Source organism: Sphaerodactylus townsendi, linkage group LG10 (genome assembly GCF_021028975.2).
Source record: "Sphaerodactylus townsendi isolate TG3544 linkage group LG10, MPM_Stown_v2.3, whole genome shotgun sequence".
NCBI classification, from domain to species: Eukaryota; Metazoa; Chordata; class Lepidosauria; order Squamata; family Sphaerodactylidae; genus Sphaerodactylus; species Sphaerodactylus townsendi.
The window spans coordinates 82,144,764-82,169,098 of record NC_059434.1 but is presented as its reverse complement, the minus strand read 5'-3'; positions in this window follow the sequence as shown (position 1 = coordinate 82,169,098).

Below are 24,335 nucleotides of genomic sequence, written 5' to 3'. Positions count from 1 at the left end.
GGTCTGATCCAGCAGGTTAGTTCTTATGTTCTTATGTTCTTACTGTCAGGAAGTGTTTCCTGACGTTTAGGTGGAATCTCTTTTTCTTCACCTTTATGCGTTCGGGAAGTGACGGGAGCTAATGGAAACAATCTGGATTGCTTTTGTGCCTTCTCTTTTATTTATTTCCTACAACACATGCATGGCTGTGAAGGCATGCAGGCATAAATCCACGCAGGCTGCAGCCGTGCTGATTGCCTGCATAGCTGTGCATGTTCCACACACAAAATAATAATTAAAAAAAAACATAAAAAGGGATCTCTCTGCCACGGCTGGGCAATAATGACTATGTTGCTGTAGATCTATATGGCAATCATACTTTCTGTCGTGGGGAGAATCTGTCCACAACCTGCCGGATGACCTGACTGGAAACCTAGAGTGAACAGAAGAAGAAGAGTTTGGATTTTTATCCCCCCTTTCTCTCCTGCAGGAGACTCCAAGGGGCTGACAATCTCCTTGCCCTTCCCCCCTCACAACAAACACCCTGGGAGGTAGGTGGGGCTGAGAGAGCTCCGAGAAGCTGTGACCAGCCCAAGGTCACCCAGCTGGCGTGTGTGGGAGTGCACAGGCTAATCTGAATTCCCCAGAGAAGCCTCCGCAGCTCAGGCGGCAGAGCTGGGAATCAAACCCTGTTCCTCCAGATTAGATACACGAGCTCTTAACCTCCTATGCCACTGCTGCTCCTATGATCCAGGTGGAAGGGAGAAAAATAAATCATCTCCTGCCTGTTTTGTTTGTGAGGCAGCACCTCAAGGTAGAGGGGAATAGAATGGCCCTGGCTTGTTTTGGGAATGGGACCTGTGCAAAGTCCCTCCCCGCTCCACCCCATAAAGCAGAGGTGGGATCCAGCAGGTTCTCTCCAGTTCCCGAGAGTGGGTTACCAATTATTTGTGTGTGCCGAGAGGGGGTTACTAATTGGGTCCGTTTTTCCGTCTCCACGCCCTCGCCTCCCCGAGAGGCATCCTGCCTTTGAATGTGAAGGTTCCATATAGCAATTGCGACTAATAATGTCACTCCCTGAACTGGGTTAATCCCTTCCAGGTACTGCAATTCATGGATTCTCAGCCTTTTGTACCTTTTATCTCACCAGTCTCTATCAAAGAACCGGTGTGTTTCACCATTGCTGTGTTCAGATTTGTGAGTTGGGGCATTTTCTATAATGTGATGATGATTTAGAAATGACCTGGGGCAAAAAAAAAATTGGGGGGTCGTGGTGGGGTGGCTGCCCATGGGGGGGCATCCAACTCAGGTTTTGCCCAGGGCTCAGGTTTGCCGAGGCACGCCTCTGCCCCGTTTGTCGAGGGGGGGCTGGCGAGGGAACCTGTTATTAAAATTTTTGGATCCCACCACTGCCATAAAGGCTTTTGTAAAACCCTGCAGACCCTATATTTGGCCTGAGTGGAATCCACCATTGAAACATCGATTCAATACAGAACTCAAAACAAATGGGGGAAAAAAAATCACATAATGGCAGCCAGGAATCGTTTCAACTGTATGACATCATGGTAGCATACATCATGGTAAAGAGGGGGACTGCAAAAATGTTCAGTGATTTGTGCGGAAAGGGCCTGTAAGTCAGTCTCGGGTGGTTCAGGGGAATTGGTGAATGACTTTAAGTTGTCTGAATTGGGCTTGGGTGTGTGGGTGGGGATGGAGGAGGTCTTTACTCAGCCCTGCAGTTTGAATAGCCCAGCTTGGCTAAGGTGACCAGATGGTCACCTTTGTAAACCGGGATGGGGGGTAGGCGGCCGCAGGAGCGCACTGCCTTCTGGGGCTTGCCATTTCCTCCCCTGTCACAGGGTGGAAAACGGCAAGCCCCAGAAGGCCGTGCTCCTGCGACCGCGTGCGGGGGAGGCTGCCGCACTGCCTTGCGCCCCAGAAAGCAGTGCGGCAGCCTCCCAAAAATCGGGACAATTCAAATAACCCCTGTGACACAAGACAAATTGTTTGGAGGCGGGACTGTCCCGCCAAAAGCGGGACGTCTGGTCAGCCTGAGCTTGGCCTGAGCCAACGGCAAACACCTCTGCTTATCTTGAATTCCTCAGGGATGGCTTCACTCAGGGTCCTTCCGCACATGCAGAATAATGCACTTTCAATCCACTGTCAATGCACTTTGCAGCTGGATTTTACAGTGCGGAATAGCAAGATCCACTTGCAAACAATTGTGAAAGTGGATTGAAAGTGCCTTATTCTGCATGTGCGGAAGGGGCCTCAGAGTCAGCTACAACTCAATGTCATATTATCCATTTATTACACAACCCAGCTCTCTTTTTTGGGGGGGAGGGGCAGCGGTGGTTAAAATTTGATCAGTGCTTGAACAGCTTCACATCACAAAGGTCACACAAAAATCACAGAAAAGCAACGCACATTTTCCGTAAGGACTTTTAGTTTTGGCTGCACCGACGATTAACACTAAAATATATTTTTTTTATCCCTTCGTTTTTAACTACCTGGGTAAAATTGGCTCTTTATAGCTACTGCTAATAAAAGGCATACTTCTCTCTATTGGATCTTATTTTAACAATCCCCAACCTTTAAAACCATCAAATTGATTTTCTTCTATTTTATCCAAATACTTTATCAGGGGTTTCCAGGTGTCCAAAGTTAGTTTGGCCATCTCTGCCACCTCTAATACCTTCACCTGCTATTCTTCAGTTGCAGGCATAGCTGGAGTTCTCCATTGTTGTGCATAAAGTATTCTTGCAGCTTCTGTCATGTAGAAACCAAAATTCCATGTTTTCTTTTCATAGATCTGTCTAGAAGTCCCAACAGATAAGCCTCAGGCTCCATTTGTATATTTGCCTTTACAGTCTTTTGAATTATTGTATGTAGTGACCTCCAAAAGTCCTTAGCTTTCTCACACGCGAATGATCAAATGTCATGTCTTGATGTTCACATTTCTAGCACTTCTTTGACACATGTTTGCTGTTTATCTGGTGTCGTATGTCATACCAACAATACATCATTTTATCACAATTCTCTTTCAAATTGGAGTTTAATGTATATTTAAGCCATAAGAACACAAGAACAAGCCAGCTGGATCAGACCAGAGTCCATCTAGTCCAGCTCTCTGCTACTCGCAGTGGCCCACCAGGTGCCTTTGGGAGCTCACATGCAGGATGTGAAAGTAAGGGCCTTCTGCGGCTGTTGCTCCCGAGCACCTGGTCTGCTAAGGCATTTGCAATCTGAGATCAAGGCGGATCAAGATGGGTAGCCATAAATCGACTTCTCCTCCATAAATCTGTCCAAGCCCCTTTTAAAGCTATCCAGGTTAGTGGCCATCACCACCTCCTGTGGCAGCATATTCCAAACACCAATCACACGTTGTGTGGAGAAGTGTTTCATTTTATTAGTCCTAATTCTTCCAACTTTGAAGGTTTCAATTGGGTCTACCATTTATTATAACCCAATTCAGACCCTGGGGTTGCTTGGAATGGCGTTGCTGCAGCGCCACTGTACTTCCTCCAGAGGGCTTCCAAGTAGTCCAGGGAAGCAGCAAAAAGCTAAATAAAACCCAGCCACCTGAAAGCCCTCAACAGGGCTTAACAGAGGCCCCTTCCGCACATGCAGAATTAATGCACTTTCAATCCACTTTCAATCCACTTTGAAGCTGGATTTTACTGCGCAGAATAGCAAAATCCACTTGCAAACAATTGTGAAAGTATGTTGTTGAAGGCTTTCACGGCCGGAATCACTAGGGTGTTGTGTGTTTTCCGGGTTGGCCGTGTTCAAGTAGCATTTTCTCCTGACGTTTTGCCTGCATCGGTGGCTGGCATCGTCAGAGGATCTGATGGCAGTAAAGCAAGTAGAGTATATATACCTGTGGAAGTGCATTGAAAGTGCATTATTCTGCATGTCAGGAAGGGGCCAGAGTTATGCCATCCAAAGGGGTGGCATAATTCTTTTGAACTTCCTGCCAGCATTCCTGGTGTTAAAGCCCAGTAGAAGCTGTTCTAGCATCAGCTCCGCCTCAGAGAACCCCCACATCTGTGTTAGCCTCCATGATAGACTGGTGCAACTGTGGACGTGCTGGTCACAAGTGGATCAATCACTGCGAAATTCAAGGTGCCTTCCCACCTCCCTATTTGCCCTCTCAGTCACCATAAGTGCTGCTAATGTCGGCTGGGAGGCAGACACATCAGCGTCAACCCGTCAGCTGGGAGGCAGATACATCAACATCAACCTATCGGCTGGGAGGCAGACGCATCAACGTCAACCCGCATTGCCTCCTGTGGCAATTCTGTTCCCCCCATCTGTATTGGGCTGCCTGTGTGTTAACCACATCGAGGCATTGCTTTAAATAGTCAGGAATATCTGTGCCATCTGGCAGTATTGCATATCCACGCGTGATCCAGCAAACCTTGGTGATTGGTCATCTGGGAGGCTAAAAACACAGGGTCAAGATGCATCAAATGAAGGCTATGTTTCCATTTGCTCACCATATTTTTTTCTTCTGCGAGCAAGTAAAACTCACAGCTGAGGGAAAAGCCGACTGTAACACCGCTACCCGAGCTTAATATGCAAATGGCGAGAGCAATGTTTGCAACATATGTTGTTATGGAATTGATTGGTAATTAAATTAGATCTTTGAAATCTTTACACTTCGTTCTCATCTTCCGGTTTCATTAAATCGACACGAAGGAGCAAAATGAAGCTTCGTTCAGTTTATTAGCTGATTTGTTATTTTCTCCAGATTAGAACACCTGTGGCTATTTTCTCATTTGCCATCAACGTACCACCAAAATGCATTTAAAAATATCTGCTGTGGCATGTACAGTGGGGAGAAACAAATCAGAAGGTAAGAGATCTTTTAGCCGGAGAAATCAGGGTTTGAACCAAGGAATTTCTTTATGAAAATTGCACATTTTATTATTAAGCTCTGACCCTCTACTACAGCGGTGAAAGCACCATTAAGTCATGGCAAGACTTACGGCACCCCATAGAGAGGGGGTCCCCAACGTCTTTGAATCTGTGGGCACCTCTGGAATTCTGACACAGTGAGGTGAGTCCAGTCACCAAATGGCTGCCGAAAATGCTGCCATAGGAGGTGCAGCCAACCCAAAAGTGGCTGCTGCAATTTACCTTCACTCACACGGTGAAGATCTTGTATGAAGTCAGACCTCTCTTGTATGAGGTCAGACCTCTGTGAGCAGCAGTGGCGTAGGAGGTTAAGAGCTCGTGTATCTAATCTGGAGGAACCGGGTTTGATTCTCCGCTGTGCCACCTGAGCTGTGGAGGCTTATCTGGGGAATTCAGATTAGCCTGTACACTCCCATACACGCCAGCTGGGTGACCTTGGGCTAGTCACAGCTTCTTGGAGCTCTCTCAGCCCCACCTACCTCACAGGGTGTTTGTTGTGAGGGGGGAAGGGCAAGGAGATTGTAAGCCCCTTTGAGTCTCCTCCTGTTCAAAGGAGAGCCAAGGGGGGATATAAATCCAAACTCCTCCTCCTCCTCCTCTTCTCCTTCTCCTTCTCCTTCTCCTTCTCCTTCTCCTTCTCCTTCTCCTTCTTCTTCTTCTTCTTCTTCCAAGATGGTTTGAAAGTTATGTAAATACTTTGGAGCAGCACATGTTGGGAAATAGTCCAGGGGCTGCTCAAAGTAGGGTTGCCAGACCCCCACCAGGGGTGGGGGTTCATGCTCTTTGAGACCCATCTCTGGCACTATTCAGCTGACCGGTAGGAGTCTTACCACCCCTAAATTGAGGCCTCACCCTGGTCGCTGTCAGTACAATGACATCACTTCTGGAAGTAATCTCATCACATCACTGATGACATGGGAGACGCTCTGCTATCTGGGCACAACACTATGATTAAAATAGCTTCTTCCATAGAGTCTTTGTCTAAATACTGGAGCATCTCCCACATTGTCAGAGACTCAGTGATGTCACTTCCGGAAGTGATATTATTATGGTGACCAGTTTGAGGCCTCAATTTATGGCTGGTAACCAGTCCCTTTCCCTCCGCTGCCAGTTGCCAGAAGATACTGGGAAACCCTTGTTCAAAGTTACATAAACAGTTCTCCAGAGCGGGATCTTTTCAGCTTCTCAGAACATTGGGTATATGTGCAGGAATCAAGCAGTCGCTCCCTCCTCCATCACTGCCACAGATCCAAGTTTAAAAGAGGCACCAGTATTTTTTAAAATGACACTCCTTGAAGCTGCTGTGTGACTTTCAGGGAATGCAAATTGTGTTGAGGAAATCTCAACATAAGTCATCTGATACTGCAATATTTAGCTTGGCCCTCAGAACACTGGTTATCCGAACCACATTTCAAACATAATCCTAAATGCTCAGAGCTGATAAATGAGAAGCAATTCAAAAAGAAGATACAGGTGCAATTGATGTATGGGTACTGGCTTTGATAAACTTATGTTCTGTTTCAGCGTAAGACAGCTTCAAGTATTCAAGATGGAATTTCCTCTGAACTGGATGTAACATTATTTTAACTGCAGTAGGCATATCCGCCGAAGGCTTAGCCATTGCCTCTAACATGATGATATAACCAGGCTGTGCGTCTTTGTGGTGAATCTGCAAATTCTTTTCACTTCAACCCAGAGAAGACGAGCAAAAGAATTCAAAGAATTTCCCGGGGAAAGAAGAAAAAAATATATCTCGGGAGCTCTCAGTCAATGGATGTGCTAAGTCAGCCCAAAGTATCTTTAAAAACGAGGCTGAGGATATTAATTTGATGTTTTGGGGTCTGAGAGAAATAGACATTTTACATTTCTGGAAATGTGAGATATCCTATGAGGTTAAGTCCTGAAATGGTGTGGGTACAGAATAAGTCCATTATGCGGGGAAAAAAGGAAGCAAGTTTTCATCCCTGAGGTATAAATAATGTTCTCTGTGCTCTTAATTTCACAGCCCTACATTTCAGATGTGAATAATTTAGAGGAAGAAAACGTGAGATAACACTACGTCTATGTGGGAAGGGAGATAAATTTAGGTCTATAACAAGGAGGGACATTGCAGCTATGTGCCAATGAATATCTGTTGTTAAAACACTTTCCCTTCTACCGAAAGCTGACGTATCTTGCAATAATGTTCAGGTAACCACATCATTCGTTGCCCTCTTTTTTACGCTTCAGTTCCTTTCTTGAAAAAAACACCTGATTTTTTTTCAAAAGCGAAAGAGGAATTAAGCAAATCACATTCATGAGTTTCTCAGTAGTTTCTCAAAACTGGGTTTCCTCGGGCCGCAATTCGGAGGTAAAGAAATCTAGTTTCTCTGCACAGACTTCAGTCATCTTCCCAATGATTGGGCTTTTTTAGATGAGAACATGACAATGGCCCTTTTAATGTGTTTTCAGGCAGAAAATATAATGTTTTCTCCATGGAACTCTGCACTGTTTGTACCCTAGACGTTTTATTTCCAACCTCAAATGAATCCCTTTTAAACAGATCCCTTTTAAAATGATTATCTGGTTCAAACGTTTTGAAAACGTCTTTAGTTGCTATGTGATTATCTATGTTTCCCCTGCTTCTCTGTTTCCTGGAACTTCTTCCTCAGCACCATTTTCTGCACTCCATTCCCGCTCACCTGTTTATTTGCAGCATTTCTCTGTTTGTTCTTTTATTTTGGGGAAGGCTGATCTTCGAAGCATCGAGTATACGAGGAGTAGAGAATGCAGACTGGAGCTGCGGAGCATCGAAGAATCATTTCAACTCGGAACTCAAAAAGGGGGAGGGAATCCCATAATGGGGCCAAGAATCATTTTGAGGGGGTGAGTGAAGAAGAAGAAGAAGAAGAAGAAGAAGAAGAAGAAGAAGAAGAAGAAGAAGAAGAAGAAGAAGAAGAAGAAGAAGAAGAAGAAGAAGAAGAAGAAGAAGAAGAAGAAGAAGAAGAAGAAGAAGAGGAGTTTGGATTTATATCCCCCCTTTCTCTCCTGCAGGAGACTCAAAGGGGCTCACAATCTCCTTGCCCTCCCCCCTCACAACAAACACCCTGTGAGGTAGGTGGGGCTGAGAGAGTTCCGAGAAGCTGTGACTAGCCCAAGGTCACCCAGCTGGCATGTGTGGGAGTGTACAGGCTAATCTGAATTCCCCAGATAAGCCTCCACAGCTCAGGCGGCAGAGCTGGGAATCAAACCCGGTTCCTCCAGATCAGAATTCACCAGCTCTTAACCTCCTACGCCACTGCTGAAGATGTACATCAATTTAAAGAGCAAATTGAAAACATTTCAGAAAAGTTTTAGGAGATTTGTGTGGAAAGGGCCAATGAATGGGGGAAGAGGTGCATGAAATATCTTAGGTGGATTCCTCATGGACGACAAGCAGCACTCTTGGAATGGCAAAAACACCATTCTACAGCTGCCACCTCTGAATCGGGGTGGCACCATGTTTTTCCCAGGGAAACACTGTGTGGAAAACGTTGCATGGACGTTTCCCTGCCAGCACTGTGGAAACAGCACCGGCTTGGAGGCGCCTCTTTTCAGTGCCTCCATTTTCCCCACACTCTCTCCTTGCTGAGTTCTGAAGGATGGGAAGGCACACCCACACTGCTCTCCGACCCCTGGGGGGCAGAGGGCAGCATGGGCGTGGCTCCCCATCCCTGCGGAGCTCAGCAAGGAGAGAAGGTGAGTGTGGGGAAAGGAAATATGCTGTTGGAATGCCCCTGCCCCTAGTGGAACGCTGCTGTCCTGCCCATGTGGAATCCGCCTTAGATTGCATACTAACCTGGTTACCAGCCATTCAGCCCTGAAAATCTCCTGATATTACAACTGATCTCTAGGTGACTTAAATCATTTCAGAAAATGGTTGCATTGGAAGGTGGACCCTGGCATTGAACCCTGCTGAGTTCTCTTCTCTTCTCTCCCCAACGCACTTTTCCCGAACTCCACCACCAAAATCTTTCCCAAACCAGCAAATCAGGGCTAGCAACCCTACCTCGAAGTCATCTCCACTGAATGAAGCAAGACAATTTAGAGTAAACCTGTAGGATTGTGCACAGTTTCCTGGTTAAGAACATAAGAACAAGCCAGTTGGATCAGACCAGAGTCCATCTAGTCCAGCTCTCTGCTACTCGCAGTGGCCCACCAGGTGCCTTTGGGAGCTCACATATAGGATGTGAAAGCAATGGCCTTCTGTGGCTGTTGCTCCCGAGCACCTGGACTGTTAAGGCATTTGCAATCTCAGATCAAAGAGGATCAAGATTGGTAGCCATAGATCGACTTCTCCTCCATAAATCTGTCCAAGCCCCTTTTAAAGCTATCCAGGTTAGTGGCCATCACCACCTCCTGTGGCAGCATATTCCAAACACCAATCACACGTTGCGTGAAGAAGTGTTTCCTTTTATTAGTCCTAATTCTTCCCCCCAGCATTTTCAATGTATGCCCCCTGGTTCTCAGTTTATACTCACACAAGTAAGCATTACAAAGTTTCATGGGGCTTTCTCCGCAGCAAATGTACACCAAATTATCATTTTAGGTCCAACACAGCATGCTCATTTATTCATGGCATGTTATCTTGCCTTTTTCCTTAAAAGGACTTGGTGCAGGTTATAATGAAATTTTAATGAAATGCATCTCAGAATAAGCCATCTAACAACTAAAATCTTCGAATGCAGCGAGGAAAACAAATTAAAACGAGCCAAAATAACTTGGTAATAAGTTTGGCCGTTCTCTCTCTATATGTGTGCAAAGTGCCGCCTAGCCAACTGATTGTTATGCCGTAGGGTTTTCAAGGCAAGCGAATATTCAGAGGCAGTTTGCCAATGCCTTCTTCCGCTTAATGACCCTGGTATTCCTTGGTGGCCTCCCATTCAAATTCTCTGCATAACACCCCTGATATTACTTGGTGATCCCTGATTTTAATACTAACAAGGGCCATCCCTGCTTAACTTCTGATTAGATGAGTCTAGCCACTCTGTACATCTCCAAATGTTACCCAAACTGGTAGGGTCTCTCCCTTTTAGGATAGGAATTAGCAGGGAACAGGTCTTAAATTGCTAGAGGGGCTACCCAAGACTTTTGCCACCTTACAGAGAACTTAGAAAAGTGCAAGGAGCCAGGAATAAATGTTAACGATTCTTGTAAGGAAACAAAATAATAAACTCCCACAAAAACAGGTTGATAAAAATACAAGGACACAGAGAATTTGGGAGATGCCTAGGATTTAGAACGAGATGAGTAGATAGGAGCAGCAGTGGCGTAGGAGGTTAAGAGCTCGTGTATCTAATCTGGAGGAACCGGGTTTGATTCCCAGCTCTGCCACCTGAGCTGTGGAGGTTTATCTGGGGAATTCAGATTAGCTTGTACACTCCCACACACGCCAGCTGGGTGATCTTGGGCTAGTCACAGCTTCTCGGAGCTCTCTCAGCCCCACCTACCTCACAGGTTGTGAAGGGGGAAGGGCAAGGAGATTGTAAGCCCCTTTGAGTCTCCTGCAGGAGAGAAAGGGGGGATATAAATCCATTCTTCTTCTTCTAGATAGATTTGGAAAAGAGCAGGTTGTTGCAGGAGGGTGATAGCTACCCGTCTGGAAGAGGATAAGGTCTAAAAGGGCAGAATCAATGCCAACATTGAATTCCAAGAAGAAGAGATAAAGCAGCACTGGGTGCAGAGAAACTAGACCAGAATTTAGTTCAGAAAACACTGAGCACTGAACTGCTGCCTGGGCCACCTCGTTATAGAAAAATTTGGCCCTCTAGTGATGTTAAAAGAGCTAATCTTCCTAAACAAAGAATAGCTCTTGTCCTCTGAGGAGAACAATGCAGTGGACAGTGGCTTGATGCGTGAAAGCCTGGGAGCTTCCAGCAGTAGATTACATTTGAGGTGGAGCAGATGAAATCACAATTCCAGGGATATTCCAGTTCTAAGCGAGGTTGAGTGCTTCCTGGGAGCAAGGCAGGAAGGGTATGATAGGATTACAGAGGTAAAAATAGCTGGCAGGAAAACTGACTGTATTAGGCTGGCTGGCAGTTAGCAGGTGAGCTGGAGAGCAGGTGTGCTAGTTTCAGGGCTGTTACCATTCTCCATGGTTGTGGCTATAGTATTCCAAATGGCACCTGCAGGAAAGGTGTTGCTGGCAGATATGCATACTAATGAGAGACTGAGGGTCTTGCCAAATGCTGGGTCACGAACCTTGAACCTTGCATTGAGTTCGCAAGAAAATTGGAAGGCAGAGTAGATGGACCAAGACTGAAGTCATATGGTCCCTGCAACCCACTCCAATAAACACTCGGGCTGCAGCATTTTGCACCTGCTGTAGCTTCCAGACAGTCTTCAAGGGCAGCCCCGCATAGAGTATCTCGCAGAACAGAGCCCTCAAGAAGGGGTAAGTTTTTCAGATCCAGATTGGGAAATTCCTGGAGATTGAGAAAGACTGGAAACTTAGTGGGATATAGTTCATCCTCCAAGCCATCCATTTCTCCATGAGAATGGATTGCTGTGGTCTCAAGATGACGTCTAATTCCAGGGGACCCTATCTGGACGCTACCATCCCTTCTAGCAATTACCATCTTTATCCAAATCATCTGTCTACATCAGGGGTCTGCCACCTGCAGCTCTCCAGATGTTCATGGCCAATTGGCCATGCTGGCAGGGGCGGATGGGATTTATAGTCCGTGAACATCTGGAGAGCTGCAGGTTGCAGACCCCTGGTCTACAGGAACAATGTCTTTCATAAATGGTAGGAGATCTCCTGGGGCTCAGGCTGTGAAGCACCCATCACATCTCCTACTACTAGATAGTCTTTAACTGGAGACAGTGCAAACTGATACCCCCTGAGACCTTTAGCACCTATGGAGGCAGGAGGGATCTGTGATTCATGGTAGTGCTCATACTTAGGAGGAGGAGGAGTTTGGATTTATATCCCCCCTTTCTCTCCTGTAAGGAGACTCAAAGGGGCTTACAATTTTCTTTTCTCTTCCCTCCCCCCCAAACAACAAACACCCTGTGAGGTGGGTGGCGCTGAGAGAGCTCCGAAGAACTGTGACTCGCCCAAGGTCACCCAGCTGGCATGTGTTGGAGTGCACAAGCGAATCTGCTTCCCCAGAAAAGCCTCCACAGCTCAGGCGGCAGAGTGGGGAATCAAACCCAGTTCTCCAGATTAGAGTGCCCTTGCTCCTAACCACTGCACCACGCTGCCTCAAGCCACAGCATTTGTAGGTAAAGGACGTTAGGCTGTAGGTGACGAGAAAGACCTTTGAGCGACTGCCAGCCAGACTACACAACAATTAGCTGGATGAACCAAATGTTAGTCAGATCCGTTTTACTATGTCACAACAATACGAAGCAAATAAACAAGTTTCCCTGTTTATTCAATTCCGTGGCAGAGAGCTGGTCTCCAAATCCAGCCATCTCTCTATTTATAGGAGAAGCTCAGGCCATTCATTTTGCATCTGGTTCTACATTTATTATGTGCTCTTTTCACATTTTCCCCTTGAATAGCCTCCTCTTTGCCTTTAAGCAGGCGATTATAATTTATGAAGGGCTTTTCTCCCTTCCTTTGTTAACCGAACTTGTCACATTTTTTGGTATTCTAAATCCTTTTGTCCTTTCTCGGGAGCTTTGGAGACACTTCGGTTTAATTAGCCAGGGATTAATATCGGGCGGGTTTACGGTTCAGTGGCCGCGTTGATTTTTTTTTTGCATTGTTGTGGAGCTGAAGCACTTCCAACGGTCCGTTCATATTTTTTTCCCCCTTCCCAAATGAGTTTTGCTTGAATGCTAAGGACTGTTTTTAGACAAAGGGGGAAGCATAGGCTTTGCCAAGATCACTAATTAATCTTGCATAATCAGGGTTGCCAACTCCAGGTTGGGAAAGTACTTGGAGATTTTAGGGGCGGGGCTGAGGAGGGCGGGGCTTGCGAAGAGACTTCAATGGGGGTATTAATGCCATACAACCCACCTTTCAAAGCGGCCATTTCTTCCAAGTGGATCTTTGTTGCCTAGATATCAGTTGTGAATCCAAGGAGATCTCCAGACATCCCTTGGAGGCTGGCAACCCCTGCCGTTGAGGACTCCTGACTTAAAAGGGAGCTGTGTGGAAAGGCACAGCTCATTCATAACAAGTATAATTCAGTATGAATGAACTCATGCCCCCCCTTAACCTTACCTTCTCCAGACTAAACATTCCTAGAATCTAGGGCCCTTTCCCCACTCACCTCTGTCGGAGGGTTGCTGCGAGCAATTCCTGGCGCGCGGAATTCCTGGCGCGCGCCCTGGCTTCCCCACGGCCCCGCGCTCTGCGTGGGGTCGTCAAAAGGTGCCATTTCAAAAGGCGCCAGGAATTGCACGCGCCCAGGGAGCGTGAGAGAGGCAGCATCGGAGCGGCTGCGTTCTCGCCGCCCCTGAAGTGGGGAGTGCAGCTGTACCCCGTGCTACTTGAGGAGAGTAGCGCGGGGCTTAAGGAAAGTGGGGAAAGGGCCTAGATCTTTTACCATTTGGGTCACCCTCCTCTGGACCCGTTCCAGCTTGTCAATATCTTTCTTGGATAGTGGTGCTCAGTGTGTGATCTAAAAGTAGACACCCTGAGCTGGCCTAGGTCTAGCCTTTGGCTGGGGTAGGGCAGGATAAAAATTAAAATAAAGACACGATTTGAATCAGTTGGGTTGCAAACTCCCTTTTGGGAAATTCCTGGAGATTTTTTGGGAAGAAGTCAGGGAGTGGAGTTTGCAGTGGGAAGGAACCTCAGAAGTATAATGTGATAGAGTAGGGGTGGCCAACCTATGGCGCTCCAGATGTTCATGGACTGCAATTCCCATCAGCTCCTGCCATCATGGCCAATTGGCCATGCTGGCAGGGGCTGGTGGGAATTGTAGTCCATGAACATCTGGAGTGCCATAGGTTGGCCACCCCTGTGATAGAGGCAATCCTCCAAAGCAGCTGTTTTCTCCAGGGCCATGGATCTCTGCTGTCTGGAGATTGGTTGAAATCCCGGAAGGTTTCCAGCCCCCGCCCCCCCCCGAGAAGTTGCCAACCTTAAGAGAAGGGTTTATCCAACTCGATGTGTTGATCAATTTAAGGAGGATATTGACAAGCTGGAACGTGCCCAGAGGAGGGCGACCAAAATGGTCAAAGGTCTGGAATCCACGCCCTACGAAGAGAGGCTTAGGGAGCTGGGGATGTTTAGTCCAGAGAAGCAAAGGTTAAGGGGCACGTTTAAATATTTGTTTAATAGCTATGTTTAAATATTTGAAGGGATCTGTGTTGAAGAAGGAGCAAGTTTGTTTTCTGCTGCCTCAGAGACTAGGACACGGAGGAATGGATTCAAAGTGCCGGAAAAGAGATTCCACCCAAACATGAGGAAGAACATTTCTGACTGTCAGGGCTGTTCGATGGTGGAATTCACTTCCTTGGAGAGTGGTGGATTCTCTTCCTTTGGAGGTTTTTAAACAGAGGCTGGAAGAACAAATGTTGGAGGTGCTTTCCTGCATGGCTGGGGGTTGGTCTTGATAAGCATAAGCATAAGCATAAGCATAAGCATAAGCATAAGCATAAGCATAAGCATAAGCATAAGCATAAGCATAAGCATAAGCATTTTATTGTCATTGTGCACGCACAACGAAATTTACAGCAGCATTCCTCGATGCACACAATTTCAGACTCATACATCATCCTCACTTCCCCTTCCTCCACCCATCCCTACACAGCCCCAAATACATCAATATGAAGCAGCGGAGTTTAGCATAGCCACAGCTCTAGAGTAGAAGCTGTCTCTAAGCCTCTTTGTCCTAGTTCTGAGAGCCCTGTATCGTCTGCCAGATGGTAACAGTTTGAAAAGAGAGTGTGCTGGATGAGACGGGTCCCTCAGAATATTTTGGGCTTTATTTAGGCTTCGGGAATTATAGATTTCTTCCAAGGAGGGAAGAGGGCAGCCGATAATCCTTTGTGCAGTAGTGATCACCCTTTGGAGCGCCTTCCTATTCGCCACTGTGCAACTGGAGAACCATACACAGATGCAGTAGGTTAAGACACTCTCTATAGCACAGCGGTAAAGGACACCAGAAGTTTTCCATCTAGTTGTTGCTTCCTTAAAAGTCTCAGAAAGTACAGTCTTTGCTGGGCTTTCTTAACCACCGCGGCAGTCTGTAAGCCCCAGGTCAAGTCCTCTTTAATCATAACGCCCAGAAATTTAAAACTAGCCACCGCTCCACTTGATCTCCATTTATAGTCAAGGGCTGAATTTCTGAGCTATTCCTTCTATAGTCCACTATGAGCTCCTTTGTCTTGTTAGTGTTAAGAACCAGGTTATTTTCCCTGCACCATGAGAGCAGTCGGTCCACTTCATTCCGATAGGCAGACTCATCCCCTCCAGAGATGAGCCCCACCACCGTTGTGTCATCAGCAAATTTGATAATGGTGTTACTATGATAGACAGGAGTACAGTCATATGTATAAAGGGTGCACAGTAAAGGACTCAACACACAGCCCTGTGGCGTTCCCATATTTAGAGTAAGAACTGAGAAACCCGATTTCCCAGTCTAACCCTCTGGGAACGTCCAGACAAGAAGCGTCCCTAATCCACAAACAGATTGAATGTGAGAGTCCAAGATCCACGAAGTTTACGTCACCAGTCTTTGTGGTGTAGATTGTATTAAATGCGGAACTAAAGTCCGCAAAAAGCATTCGCACATAATTCCCCTGATGTTCCAGATGCGTCAAAGCAGTGTGGAGGCTAATGGCAATGGCGTCCTCCGTAGATCTATTAGTCCGATATGCGAACTGATGTTTATCAAATGTATCTGGAAGGCAAGAACTAATATGCCTATGGACCAGTTTTTTCAAAACACTTCATGATGATGGGGGTGAGTGCCACTGGTCTATAATCCTGAAGATTGTCAGCAGGAAATCTCTTTGGTAGTGGAACAATGGTGGAAGCTTTCAAACAAGATGGGATGGTGGACTGGGATAGAGATCGATTAAAGATCCCAGTAAAAACACCAGCCAGTTGGTTAGCGCATTCCTTTAACACCCGACCGGGAATACCATCCGGTCCAGCAGCCTTCCTTGGATTCACAGCCCTCAAAACTTGCCTCACCTCATGTTCCTCCACAGTGAGGTGTGAGCTGCAATCACCTAGTGGCTGTGTGTCATCTCCTTCTGATAAACCTGTTTCAAAGCGGGCAAAAAAGTGATTTAGCTGCTCTGCCAGAGAAGAAGAATCCCCATCTACAGAGATGTCATTGGTTGGTTTATGATTGGTGATTTGTTGAATCCCCTGCCACACCTGCCTCATGTTGTTATTATTAAAATAATCCTCAATTTTTCTGATAGCCCTTGTGGTCTCTTCCAATTCTACGATTCTGTGATTCTATGATCATTTGGCAACTGGAACAGGGCAGCTGTAACTAAAGACTTAGTTTGAGAGGGTAGCTGTTGTGGGTCAATCAGGGCTTCAGAACAGTGGGGATTCCTCACAGGAAGAAAAGCCTTGTGCAGTTAGTTCTGAGCCGGCAGAAGGCAGTCAGACACACAGCAAAGTACAGTCAGAGCTGGGCACGGAATCCTGCCCCCCACCCCAGCCTTGAGTCTGCCAACAAAAGGCAGGCAGATACTCGCAACCTTCCAAGATCCCCCGCATCTTTGGAGCCCTGCCAAAAGCAACGGAGAACGGAGCTGCAAGCGAGAGGATGCCGTGCTCGCCTCCTGGCTCCGTGTCAGCTGCCTGCTCACTGTGATGATGATGAGTTGTTGCGGGACTGTGGCTGAAGCAGTAGCTGCAGGGCTATAAAAGACTCCCATGCGAAAGCTGCTGGGAGTGGTTGCAACAAGTACAGCAAATACCAAACTGCTACCCTTTCTGCCAATGCAACTCTGGGATGCATCAATAAGAGTCTAGTGTCTAGATAGAAGGAAGGAATTGTACCACTCTACTCTGCATTGGTCAGACCTCACCTAGAGTACTGTGTTCAGTTCTGGGCACCGCAATTTAAGAAGGATATTGACAAGCTGGAACATGTCCAGAGGAGGGCAACCAAAAGGATCAAAGGTCTGGAATCCATGCCCTACAAAGAGAGGCTTGGGAGCTGGGGATGTTTAGTCTGGAGAAGTGAAGGTTAAAAGGGGGACATGCTACCGTGTTTCCCCGAATATAAGACAGTGTCTTATATTAATTTTTGCTCCCAAAGATGCACGATGTCATATTTTCAGGTGATGTCTTATTTTTCTGTCGGGCATGCTTCCAAACAAAAACTTTGCTACGCCTTACTTTCGGGGGATGCCTTATATTTTGCACTTCAGCAAAACCTCTACTATGTCTTATTTTTAGGGGATGTCTTATACTCGGGGAAACTTTAAATATTTGAAGGGATGGCATGTCGAAGAGGGAGCAAGTTGGTTTTCTGCTGCTCCAGAGACTAGGACAAAGAGTAATGGATTCAAGGTACAGGAAAAGAGATTCCACCTATATATATTAGGAAGAATTTCTTGACATTCAGGGCTGTTCAACAGTGGAATGCACTACCTTGGAGTGTGGTGGAGTTTCCTTCTTTGGGGTTTTTTCAACAGAGGCTGGATGACCACCTGTCAGGAATGCTTTGATTATATGCTTTCATTGAAAATGCTGGGGGGAAGAATTAGGACTAATAAAAGGAAACACTTCTTCACGCAACGTGTGATTGGTGTTTGGAAGATGCTGCTGTAACCTCAGCTTGTGGGTTCTGTGGGGCAGTACTTGGAATGAGTTGCAACAACAATTTTTAAACAACAATATGGTTTACTTCTCTTTACAATTAACATTAAACATCAACATTTAACGTTACAATTCAAGGTCCTGTTCAGGTTGCATTTCAAGTCCTTCTATTTACAGTCTACTGATATTGCCAAGTCCAAAATCTCCTTTGCAAGTTGGCTGGCTCCTGAAGACTCCAAGGGCTTGATGAACAGGTTGCAACATGATGAAGGTCTCCAGGAGAACTCTCACCCATTACAACCACAAAAGAAACCCTTAACAAGGTGTTAAGGGCTTATAGAAATCAAGGTCCGAGTCTGGTAGCCTTGTTTCTTCTGCAAAAGAGCTCTTGCAGCCTCTCTGCTGCTCCGAGTCTCCACCCCCTTACTGGGTCAACCCATTCTGGGCCAACCCATTCTGGGCATAGGGGTTACACTGCCACAGGAGATGGTGATGGCTACTAACCTGGATAGCTTTAAAAAGGGCTTGGACAGATTTATGGAGGAGAAGTCGATCTATGGCTACCAATCTTGATCCTCCTTGATCTCAGATTGCAAGGGCCTTAGCAGACCAGGTGCTCAGGAGCAGCAGCAGCAGAAGGCCATTGCTTTCACCTCCTGCATGTGAGCTCCCAAAGGCACCTGGTGGGCCAGTGCGAGTAGCAGAGAGCTGGACTAGATGGACTCTGGTCTGATCCAGCAGGCTAGTTCTTATGTTATTATGTTCTTATGTTCTTATATGTTTCTGCATGGCAAGGGGTTAGACTTGATGGCCCTCCAATTCTATGGCTCATTCTGCACATGCAGAATAATGCACTTTCAAACTGCTTTCAGTGCTCTTTGAAGCTGTGCGGAATAGCAAAATCTGCTTGCAAACAGTTGTGAAAGTGGTTTGAAAATGCATTATTTTGCATGTGCGGAAGGGGCCTATGATTCTATGATTTCATTTTAATTGTGGCGTGAACCCCTTTTATGCGTGCCATGGTCTGAAAGATGCCTCGAGCCAATAAATAAAGCAGAGAATTGGTCTGACGTGAGATTCAAGTTCAAATCTCTGTCCCGACTTGGAGCTCACTGGAATCTCTGTATTTCAAAACACTTTGGTATATGTTATCCTTCCAAGAAAAAAAATAAATACTGAATTAGATGCAGCCTTCCAGGTCGAAAAGCTTTTATTGTGCTAAAATTCGGAAAAGAAAAGAAAAATCTGGCTCACTGTGAAAAGAGAAGTTGAAGTGATGGTCAAAAATGAAACAAGCGAAGCTTGACGGGTCTAAATATTTATAGTCTATAGTAAAAGCCTTTTTGTGCCGCAGCTGGTCTTGCTTCGCAAATACCTTCCTAATGGATATTGTTTCTTCATGCTCAGTATTTTCTTCATGGTTCTTCACTGCGGAAAGGGCGCCCCTGCACCGGCAGGAATTCTGCCTGTTGAGGGGTGGGGGCCGTTCGCACGGGAGCGTGCAAGCGGCCCCCACAGAGGCCGGTGTGGGGCTGCCCGCAGAGGCCACCTCTTCCCCGTTTCCCCCCCCCCACCTTGTCATCCTGCGTTGCTCTGCTGGACTCCTAAGACCCGCCCATGCTGCCCTCCGACCTCCAGGGGTCGGAGGACAGCGAGGGAGGGTCTCAGCAGTCCAGTAGAGTGACGCAGGACGACGAGGTGAGTGGGGGGGGGAACGGGGAAAACAGCGTGTTCCCAGCGGTGCCGTTTGCACCGCACCGGCGGGAACACGCTGTTTTCCAAAAACCTCCCTCCAGGAGGGAGGTTTTTGGAGGCGGCCTGACGCTGCTCTGGGGGAGGTGGAGGGGAGCCAGGTCGGCGCTGCTGCGTTTCAGCAGAGCCACCTGTGCAAACGGCTCCCTGGGGACGGCGTTTTTTCCATCCCCAGGGCACCATATTTGGCCCGTGCAGAAAGGGCCTAAGATTCACAAACACTGCAAAGCTATGGTTCTAGTTTCAGCAGTATAATTTCTCTTGCAGAGTTCATAGGTGTTGGTATTTGCAAGTGTCTGTCACAAGCTGAGGTCACTGTTTTATGACCTGGTCTATTGATTAACCATTGGTCAGTCAGACCACCATTGCTTACATGTTGGTAAGCACATATATCTAAAATTGTAAAGTTACCCGTTTTCTTTGTCCAAGGAACATGTTCAGAGTCACGAGGCGAGATTGCAGATAGAAAGCAAGATGTAGTCCTAGATTGCGATTACTACTGTAAATATGTAACAGAGCAGTACAGCATTTGTTGTTTTATTCCATGTAACTCTTCCTTTAAGCTAGTAAACTATTTTTTATACAAAAGGCAACTCAAAGCATCTCTGGCTATCTTTCTTTTTCTACAAGAGACTGCTTCCGCATCTCTGCTGCCATCTCTATTGTATATATTCACCTACAATAAGAATGCTAGGCATGTTCTGAACTTGAAATCTACCTTGCTTGCAAGGTGTGTTGCCTCTTGTAATGCTCAATTGTAGCCCTTCTTGGATTTGTTTTGCCCATTTTCATAGCCAGTGTTTTGGATTTTTGTTTCATTAGAATATTATTTTTATTCTAGTTCATGCCATCTATATCCATGTACTGAAAGGGAGGGGCCATTGCACAATGAAACAGAAAATGTCATGTAAATAAACTCATGGTTTTGAAACACTCAAGGCAGACACAGGATTGGAACTGAGATTTTGAGCCAAAATGGTGAGGTTGAGAAATTTACCAGCAGTGCTACTACTGACATCCTTTCCCAATACATCTAGAAGAAGAAGAGTTTGGATTTATATCCCCCGTTTCTCTCCTGCAGGAGACTCAAAGGGGTTGACAATCTCCTTGCCCTTCCCCCCTCACAACAAACACCCTGTGAGGTAGGTGGGGCTGAGAGAGCTCCGAAGAACTGTGACTAGCCCAAGGTCACCCAGCTGGCATGTGTGGGAGTGTACAGGCTAATCTGAATTCCCCAAATAAGCCTCCACAGCTCAGGCAGCAGAGCTGGGAATCAAACCCGGTTCCTCCAGATTAGATACACGAGCTCTTAACCTCCTACGCCACTGCTGCTCCTACGCCACTGCTAATCTAGGTGCACTATCTTTATGTTCGAGTTGTTAAATGCAGAAGTGTGTGTGATTCCCCTTTGTGATTATTAGGTCTTGGAAACGTAACCCAATAAATGAACTCCGAAATGATAAGCAGCAGTGTTTATGGATGAGGTATTTAAGCATCGTACTTGGCAAAACCAGTTCTCATGAAAATGGCATCTACAGTCCCACATATCCCTCAAGAATCCCCCCTCCCAACTTCCCAGAGGCAGCCTCTGGAACCGAGACTGCCTCAAGGTCAGCAACAGATAGGAGAGGAGCCACCTGGTCTCCTGCCCCCAACAAGATAACAGTCATAACTCTTTTCTCACGGGACAGGAGAGGCAGGGGAGGCCGAGTTCACTACAAAGCATGCAAAGCCATAAAGCACAGGTCAAGGGAAGAATGCATAGGTGGCAGTGGCTACATATAACAGGGCTGGTTATATATATCAAAAGACGCATATGATTCAAGGTTATATAGATCCAAGGGTACATCCCTCTCACTCAAATAAGCACCCTCCTGACAGTAATCCAGGGGTGGGATCCAAAGGGGCAACCAAAACCAATTTCACACAGAACTACTTTATCTGTTCAAGCCTGTCTGGCATATTATAAACAACACAGAGACAAGAACGTACAATCATGGCAGATCACCTCCCCATCCCTTGCCATTCATTTGTTTTAAAAAAAACCATCGTATTCGTACATAATGAAGAACTCTGAACAGCTCTGAAAGGTGTTCATCCTTTTGTTGTTGTTGCTGTTTTGGTTGATCCTCGGAATAGTTGTTAACAAAACTTTTCATTTTAGATTCTGGAATCCTGATCGCTGTTTAGGAAGGAAAAGGCCAGAATCAAACTATTCTTGTTAGAGTCAGTATCTGGCAACTGGCGGGAGGTTGGGAGAAGAGGCACAATCCCTGGAGAGGAATTTTAAAAAGAAAAATAGAGCTTCATCTATTTACAAGCAGTTCTTGCCATAGAGTTCCTGGCAATTCCTAGAGCTACCTGGAAACAACAGGAGTGGCTCTAAGAATCATCAGAAACGCCAAGGTAACATTACTATAGAGTTTCTCACCATTTCTAGTGCTTTGTCATTTCTTTTGAAATTTTTCTCCTCAGGATGTCCAACCTGTTCCCATCCGTCCCCAGTAAGGTGAGCATTGGAAGACAGAGGCCACAGTTACCTGGAGGTCACCAACCATAAATAGGATTAACCGTCAGCTCACCTGTGTTAGCTTCTCATACTAAGTTGTATTGCCATCTCTTGAGTGACTGCCGGGATGCTCAGATTGGGACCAACGGATTTGTATGGTTTAAAAAAGCTTTGTCATTATGTTTGGCTCAAAGAATTGAAAGGTTCAGCTGGGTGTTAGTTTGCGTTGGTGGCTAAATTATAGTTCCATCAGTTTTCAAATATATGCATGATTGGAAGTGAAGAAAATATTGCCTTCTGGAGATTTATGGTTCTGATTTATGACTTCTGGATATAATGCTAGAATTTTATGAAGACTGTGCTATCACACTAGAGATTATTTTTGGGGTGAAACTGTCAGTTAACTGGGAAATTTGGACATCGTATCTGAATTAAATGGGGAAAAAAACCCAGCACTTAATTTTTCTCCCACTAAAAGGACACACATTTCAGTGCCATTCAGATTTAAAGGGAAAACTAAGCATTTTGCTTAGATCCCTCCTAATTACAGTGTTTAACTTTGGATCGATCATTCCTTAAGTTTCAGCATTATTTTGTTTTATTATTTTTATATGAAATAACGTACGGTATTAATTACAAAATCCACTAGTTCATGATGTGCTGCCGGTGAGTAGCTGTATTAGACTGTATTAAAAGAACAACTTTTGTCTGAAGGACCAACAAAATTTTCCAGGATACAAGCTTTCGTTATGCAAAGCTCACTCCATCAGATACAAAAAAGTGAGCTTTGACTTTCAAAAGTCTATACGGTGTAAAACTTTGTTGCTCTTTACAGTGTTACTGGTCTACATTTTTTTGTTCATGACTCATCTGTCTTTAACGTCTAAGCCCATCTGGGCCAGGAAAAGATGAGGAATAAAGATCTCTAAAATGCAAATTATGGTCATGTTGATTCTCAATTTGCCTTAGGGCCATGCAGGGAAGGAAAAGGTGGGTTAACCCTGAAACTACCATTTATTAAATGCTTAGCATTTTAAAGAGGGAAAAGAGGTGTTTTTGAGGGACATCTTTTTCTCCTTAAAAATGCTCATGGAGGAGATGGTATCAAATTATGAAACACAGTGGCATTTGAAGGGTTAAATCCATCCTCTCTATCTCCACAGCTGCTCAAGCCTACAATTTGCATTTTATAGATGGATGGAGATTCACAATCGGTGTCACATCTGTTTGTGCCCCGACTCTATAACTGGCAGAACCAAGAAAATGAATTAAATGAATACATTTTTTTTTAAAAAAAATTTGCAAGCCAATTCACTCTGAGAACATTTGTTTGTGAATCCCCAGTTGTCTGGTCTCAGTCACCGTTGGAGGGTGTTTCAAAGAGAGCTGAATGAATAATGATCTGGACTTCAGTTGGAACGTTTCACAAGGTTGGTTGTGAAACATCTGCTGGGCAGTCACTTATCCTTTTTAAGAACAGAGTTCATAAGCAACGGTAGAACTGGGAAAGGCATTATGGAAAAATAAGGAAAGGAATTGTGACTCATTAGAATCAAGAATTGTGCAAATCCCCACTACACAGAATGCAAAACACAACTGCATTATAGTCGTCGTCGTCGAAGAAGAAGAAGAAGAAGAAGAAGAAGAAGAAGAAGAAGAAGAAGAAGAAGAAGAGGAGGAGGAGGAGGAGGAGGAGGAGGAGGAGGAGGAGTTTCTTCTTCTCTTGTCCCTTGGCAGCAATTTCTCCTGCCTGAAATGAAACATGCTTCTCCTGTTATATTGTGTCTTCAAGAAGACTCCTGAAAAGACATCAAGTTCTTTACATGAACAAAAGTATCCTGTTCTTCTGCAGGTTTCTATAAACTTTTCCTTTAATGCTGTCAACATCTCACTCGGTCCATGAAGTTTATTCATTTGGAGTCGCTACAGCTTGCTTTATAAGTCAGCCGCACTGATCCTCAAGACATCTGGGACAGCCATAGCACCAGCAGCAACATTTAATGATGCATTTTCAGCTAGCTCTACAGTCTTTTCAGTCTAAAGTTTTCTGGTGGAGGAGGCTTACAAACAATGCCTTACTGTGTTGGATTCTGTGGGGCAGAACTTGGAATCAAACCTGGTTCTCCAGATCAGAATTTATTAGTCTTAACCACTACACCATGCTGGCTCTGCCATGGAAGCTCACAGGTGTCTTTAGGTCTGTCTATGTGCAAGGAATATTGGCCATCAAGACACAGGCAATACAACAACAATGCAGACTGAAGTGTTTCAATCACACAAAGGAGAAGCAAGATGAAAATGGGGAGTAAAGCCAGTGAGACTCAACAATTTGCAACCACACTGATGCTCTTTGCCTGCCCTCTGAGGCTAAGAAAGACTGAGGCCAGCGATTGGTCCATTTCCATGAATGCTCTCCCCATAAAGCAAGACTAGAGCCATCCATGCAACCTTTGGAGAGCC